We start from the raw sequence: 5,975 nt of genomic DNA on the forward strand, positions 1-5,975 counted from the left end.
CCCCCCCCCATTGCTTTACCTGCGCCCGGGAGCGGCGTCACATCGCCTGGGGTCGGCAGCATCGGCGTGGTGGGCACGTTGGGCACGACGTGGGGACCCGGTGGTCCCTCCCTGCGTGGCTCACACACGCCTCGTCCCCGTCCCCGTCCCCCGGGGGGGCGCCCCGTAAACCCCCCCCCCCCCCCCAGTGGGCCCCCCCCCCCCCCCAGCTTCTCCATACGTGCAGCTATCCGAAACATCAAGCATATAAATATAAATTCCTCCCCCTCTAAAAGGGATTTCCCAGCCTTTCCCCTCACCTGCTTCGCTCCTCCCCAGGGAAAAATAAAAATTGGGGTCGGGGGGAGAAAAGGAGGGGGGAGGAAGCAGGGGGCAGAGCAGCGTGCGCGGCGAGGCTGGAGCCCTGCAGGGTTGGGGTCCCCCCTGCCACTTCTCAGCCCCCCCAGAGGGTCCCTGTCACCTGCCTGCACTGACTTACAGTGTCCCCTGCTTTGGGGGGGCTCCGGACCCCGAGATCCTGCCCAAGCACGAGCCCAGCCGTGCCCACCCACGGCAGCGAGGGGCATCCTGAAGCCCCCCCAAGCCAGCGGGGCATCCAGGGTCCTGCTTGTCCTCCCTGCTCCTAAATCACACCCACCCAACCCCAGAGCAGAGCCCCCGTTCCCGTTCCTGCCCCCAGAACACCCCCCGTGGGCAGGGAGATACGGATCAGGGCGCCCAGGGGCTGCGTGCCACGGCGGAGACCACGCGGCCGCGACAGAATTCGGAGCTCAGCAGAAAGCCGAGAGCATCGCTAATTGGCGGTCCGCTGGGGGCCCTGATTATAATTAACTCTGCCTTCGGAAATCGCAAGCGACGTGCGCAAACACGTCCCAGCTCCCCGGTTTTTATATAACGGGATGCTGCGGCCGGCCTCTCGCCGCTTCGGTTTCCACGTGGGTGCCTGGTGCCCGAAGCACAGCTTCGAGCCCCGGTGCTGCTGCTGCCGCCCTTGGCTCGATTTTCCCTCGACTCCCAGCCTCAGCACCCCTGGGACACGCCAGCCCCCAGCCCAGCACCCCCAGCCCCGCTCTGCCCGCGGGTTTAGGCGGCGGCGCGTTGCCTCACCCCCGTCTCTTCGCAGAATAAGGCTCCGGAGGCGGCTGTGTCTGCCGCACACGACGAGTGCCCTGCTTTCCTTCCCCGGCAGATCACGGCACGGCAAGGCTCCGGCAGCAGTAGGGTGGTGCAAGAGCCCCGCTCACATCACCCCAGGGCTCCCCGGCACCTGCAGGGGGGCAGAGAGGAGGAACCCGGCGGCGGAGAGGAGGGGGAAGGACGTCTTTATCTTGTGGAAGGGGCCGTTGGGCAATCTCCGCTGCCTGCCCTCGAGCAAATGGCACGAAGCGCAGGGGAAGGTGGTGACAGCTCCGGAAAGGAGCCAAGGTTTCGGAGGCAGGAGGATGTGATGCAAAATCCTGCTGCAGGGAACAAGGGGGACGGAGCAAGCAGAGGGAACGCCGGGCTGCGCGCTGGCACCGACAGCATCTGTGCTGCCCGAGGGCTCCACAAAAAAAACAAATCCAGCCCTCCACGCAAACGCCATGGGGCCAGGGCTGCCCCCCAGGCTGTGAGCCGAGCCCCGCAGAAGAGGGACAGCCCCTTATACGTGGCCGTGGCCGTGTCCAGCTGCAGCCGAGCAGGTCAAAAGCTCGTGGCGTGGGGCAGCACTGCACGGCAAGAAACGAGCGTGCATGGAAAATGACCCACAGCACTACGCGGCCATCCGAGCCCGGCTTTAAGCTCACCTCCCAAGATTTCATGGGCTAAGGGATTTGCTTCGGATTTGCAGGGCGAGGAGGCGGCCAGGTTTCTCGCACACACCCAAGTCCTTTCCCTTGGCACCCTCCCGAGGCCATGCGGCACCGCGGTGGCTCCGTCCCCTCCGTCCCCAGCCCTGGAGCACCTCCAGGAGCGGCTGTCACCACGGATCCCTGCAAACCCAGCACCACAAAACCCCACAGACATCATTTGACACTCCGTGTCGTTGTGACATGGCTGCTAAGCGCCCCAGCAAGCCACCCTGCCAGGCTGGCCCTCTGCAAATCCCTCCTAATCCAATCTCTGCCGGTGGCGGTAAGCCGGACCCTCCCGTGCTGAACGCCCCTGTTTGCCCAGCACTTGGGAAATCCCTCTCGTTTCCTTATTCCTGGGTGAATCACCCATGGGGAGGTCACCGGAGCTTCCTGCTGCTCACACAGGGCTGGGGAAATGCAGGCACCTCGGCACGCTGCGCTCCGCTGCCGGCCCTGCGCGGCGGGGGGATGGAAATCAGCGGGTGGCACCAAATCTGAGAGAGCTGGAAGGTGCTGCGGGTCCCCGCTGGGTGGAGGACCTTATTTCTTTCACCACCACGTGTTTTTCTCTGCTGGCACTCGTGTGCATTTAAATATCGGGCTTTTCTCCATCTCTTCTAGACAAAGCCCAAAAGATGGAGGGGACGAGGCCTGCGCTGAGCTCCCACCTGCCCGGTGATCACAGCCGGGCTGCTGGATGTGAAAGGAGCCCGAAAACACAGCAACGTGCCTGCAGTCCCTGCCATTTGGCACAGAGCAGCGGCCAGCAGAGTGCCCCACTGCTTGCTTCGGGGGTGCTCAGCCCTCCCCCGGACCACCCTGAGGCTGCAAAGGGCACGGCCGCATGGCCACTTACCTCCGCGTGGAACCAGCAGCGGGCTGTCAGAGATGCACCATCCTCACTGCTGCCTTCTTTTACAGAAGAAAAAGCCCCCATGAGACCCCCGGGGTCCCCTCAGCTCCCGAACACCTGCTGCAGCACGTGCGTCCCCAGGGCTCAGCACCACGCCAGGCGCACGCGAGGCAGGGCGGAGGCGTTAGAATTACCCCCCCCCCAAAGCCTCCCCGTCGCCCACAGGGCACCGAAAAGTTGTGCCACGGCCGGGGAGAGCAGCCAGAGCTGTTTGTAAAGCCCGGCCACTTCCAACACGAAATGCAGGAGCACAGCAGGGCGAGGAGCAGACCCGGGGGGGGCCGCGGGAGCGCAGAGCGCAAAGGTCGTGGCGGCGAGCGCCAGCTCAGCTCCCCGAGCTGCGGCGTCACAGGGCTGGGCGGAAGGCAGGGTGGCTCCCCAGGAGCTGGCTGCAAAGCCCCAGGGTGTTTGGGCACGCCACGGGCACCGGGTGTCCCTCTGGACACCGTGGGAGCCGCAGCACCGAGGGGAAGGTGACCGAGGTGGCTCAAGGCCAGCAGTGCGGTGGAGAGGGCTACAGAGAGGTTATTTTTTTCTATCATGCTTTGATATTTCCCAGCTAACAAAGCTCAGCTGAGCTCTGAGTGCAAGCACCCACGGCTGTGGGATCTCTCATGCGCCGTTTCTGCGAAAACGTGCTCGCTTTTTGGTCTGCCTTTCCCATCTCAGAGGGGCTCAGGAGGCCCTGGCTTGGGCACAAGATGCAGACAGTGCTCTGGTTTTGGATACAGAACAAAAAAAAAAAAAAAAAAGGCAAAACAGGAAATTGCTCCGTCCGCAGGGAACTGCATCCCTAATTGTTCTGCATTACGAGCTTCCAAGCTCATGAGCACTATAACCAAGAAGAAGAGAGAACAGCAATTAAATTAACTCCAGGAGCCAGGGAAGGCGGCTTCGCCTCGAGCTCCTGCAGCGCTCTGCAATGGAACGGGACAGGGACAAGGACAGCAGCCACCTTTCGAGCCCCGTGCCCAGCTTTTGGGGTGACGATTTCTTCCCACGCACCAAACTGATGCAAACCAACAGCCCAGCAAGGAACAGCCCAGCAAGGAATTCACAGGCACAGCCTTCGGAGGCCGTCATTGGTGCCGGGGGCATCTGTTAAAGCACACGGAGTGCGTCGCGGCGGCGAGGTCTCCGTGATCAGTCTTGGCACCATTTTCACCATCCTGCACCCGTTCCCACCGTGTAGGGCACGGGCTGGCCCCCTGTGTTTCCTCCCAGCACCAGGCAGGATCAGCAGGACCCTGGGGCTGCTCCAGGGGGTTGCTTTTTACCTTTAATCCCTGTGTGATGGCAAAAAGCCATGCCCGGTGCGCTCCAGCTTGCTCCCGGGGCAGACGAAGCCTCCCGTCCCAGGGACAGGTTTGCAAGCATTTACGGCCACAAGGAGCAATTAAAGCTACACTGTTAAAGCAGATAAAAAACCAAGGTGAGCAGGTGACAAAGCCCCTGCTGGCACTTTTCCATCTCCACAGGTGCCAGCCCCGATGCAAGGCACCGTGCGCCGTGGCCGGGAGCTCCCCGAAGGGCTGCGTGCCGTCACCGAGGTGCCAACACCAGCAACCAGCCCTGTGTCACCACCAAGGAGGTGACCTCCAGCAGCTCCCAGACACATCCCCGAGCCATCTGCCCTCTTGGAGGGCACCACAACCATTTCACCCTCTGTTTGCAGGTCCCTGGGATGGGGCCAGGCCCCACAGTGCTGCTTTCCCCCCGCCACGGCTCTGCTGTGGGTCCCTGCCTCGGCCTCATCACTGCGGTGCCCCGGTCCCCATCTCCCTCTACAGCACAAAACGCTTCCAAACCATTTTTTGGGGGGGGGAGAGAATAATAAAACAGGCGGCTTTATTTCTCCCTGACACTTAATAACCTTTATTGCCTGCTCAGCAGCAGTTTCCCATCCTGAGAGCCTGATCACGGGCTGCTCCGCCTCATCCCCAGCCTCGCCGCGAGCACCGAGCCCGTACAAAAAGGGGACGGGGCTGCAGCAGCCTCCGACCCACTGCAAACGGCGAGGGGGAGAGCCCGGGACAGCCCACGGGAGGCAAAAGGAGGAATTCATGGTGCCACAAATCCCACCGCCTCCATCGTCAGGAAAAGAAAACGCAGCCGAGCAGCCGCACTCCAGGGCGCAAGGCGATTTGGTCTAAGTTTAATGTCGTTCCGGAGGAGCTGCCGAGGGTCTGGTGTCATCAGCAGCGCTGCAGGGCACTGGCAAGGCAAAGGAGGGGATTTGTGGTTATTTATGGAAAGGCCAAAAATAATAATAATAAAAAAAGCCCTGCGGTGGTGGCGGTGCTGCGAGTGGCCGAGGCCCCTGAACTCACAGGCGCTACCGCCCCGCTCATAAAACAGCTGAAATCAGCTCGACATCTGGCTCCTTCTGCACAAGTGGCTTGCGGCGGGTGCCAGCCAGGTTTTCTCAGCGCCCACGCAGCGATTCTGCACCGCCGGCCTGGTCCTGCACGGAGCTGCCACCTCTCCTGGAACGGGCTTGGGGAGAGCGGTGGGGGGGCTCCGGTCCCAGCTGGGGTTTAACCCGCTGGCACCTCCCAGGGGTCTCCAGGTGCTGCAGGAATAAAGAAATAGATATATAAAAAATACAATTTAAAATATATTTTTTTAAAAATCAGGTCTGCCCGTGCCAGATTACAGCAAAACTGCTGGGCGTTTTCTCCGGAGGTGGAACAAGGAAGAGATAAAATTCGCTTGCTCCAGAGCGCAGGCAAACAACACCTGCTTATCAGCACGTCAGCAGCCTCAAGGCTATTGCACGGCTTCAGGACAGGCTTTGTTCCCCCTGCGCTCACCTTCGGGTGCCGTTTTTTGGCCCCGGGTGCTGTGGGGGCGCAGAGCTGGCTGCTTGTGGCCCTGTGTCCCCGGAGGACACGGGGACTCGGCTAGGGAAAGCCGCAGCTGCTCTGGCCCGGTGCTGGCGACAGCCCCGCGCGGCGGGGTCCCGCTGCCAGCACATCTGTGACACCTCCCCGGGACAGGGGACGGGGACCAGCTGCAGCCCTGCCGTCCCCCCCTCACTTCCCCTTCCCAGAGCCCGTCAGCTGGCCTCGGCTGCAGTGCCCAAACCCGGGCGCTGAATGCACTGAAAGGGAGCGGTTTGGGTAATTGCGTGCCGCAGAACCGCAGGGTCTGTAATTGAGGGTGAAATTACTTTCAGGGCGCATTTCAGCGTCGAAAAGAGCGTGATGAAGGAGCTCAGCCCTTTC

The 5,975-nt window shown here is 62.0% G+C and overlaps 1 protein-coding gene across 3 annotated transcripts in view; it reads right to left on the reverse strand.

Annotated features, from left to right (window-relative positions):
• KIAA0513 (KIAA0513 ortholog) overlaps positions 1 to 2,838 on the reverse strand; it is a 13,254-nt gene extending 10,416 nt beyond the window's left edge. For 2 of the 3 annotated variants that reach the window (XM_035336911.1, XM_035336908.1), the window contains exon 1: positions 20 to 124. The gene's annotated coding sequence lies outside the window, so the exon portion shown is untranslated. Of the gene's footprint in view, positions 1 to 19; positions 125 to 2,691 lie in introns of those variants that run through there. The other variant, XM_035336909.1, reaches the window with a different exon arrangement.
• Between the last annotated feature and the right edge of the window lie 3,137 nt (positions 2,839 to 5,975).

This window comes from Oxyura jamaicensis, chromosome 11, assembly GCF_011077185.1.
Source record: "Oxyura jamaicensis isolate SHBP4307 breed ruddy duck chromosome 11, BPBGC_Ojam_1.0, whole genome shotgun sequence".
Lineage (NCBI taxonomy): Eukaryota > Metazoa > Chordata > Aves > Anseriformes > Anatidae > Oxyura > Oxyura jamaicensis.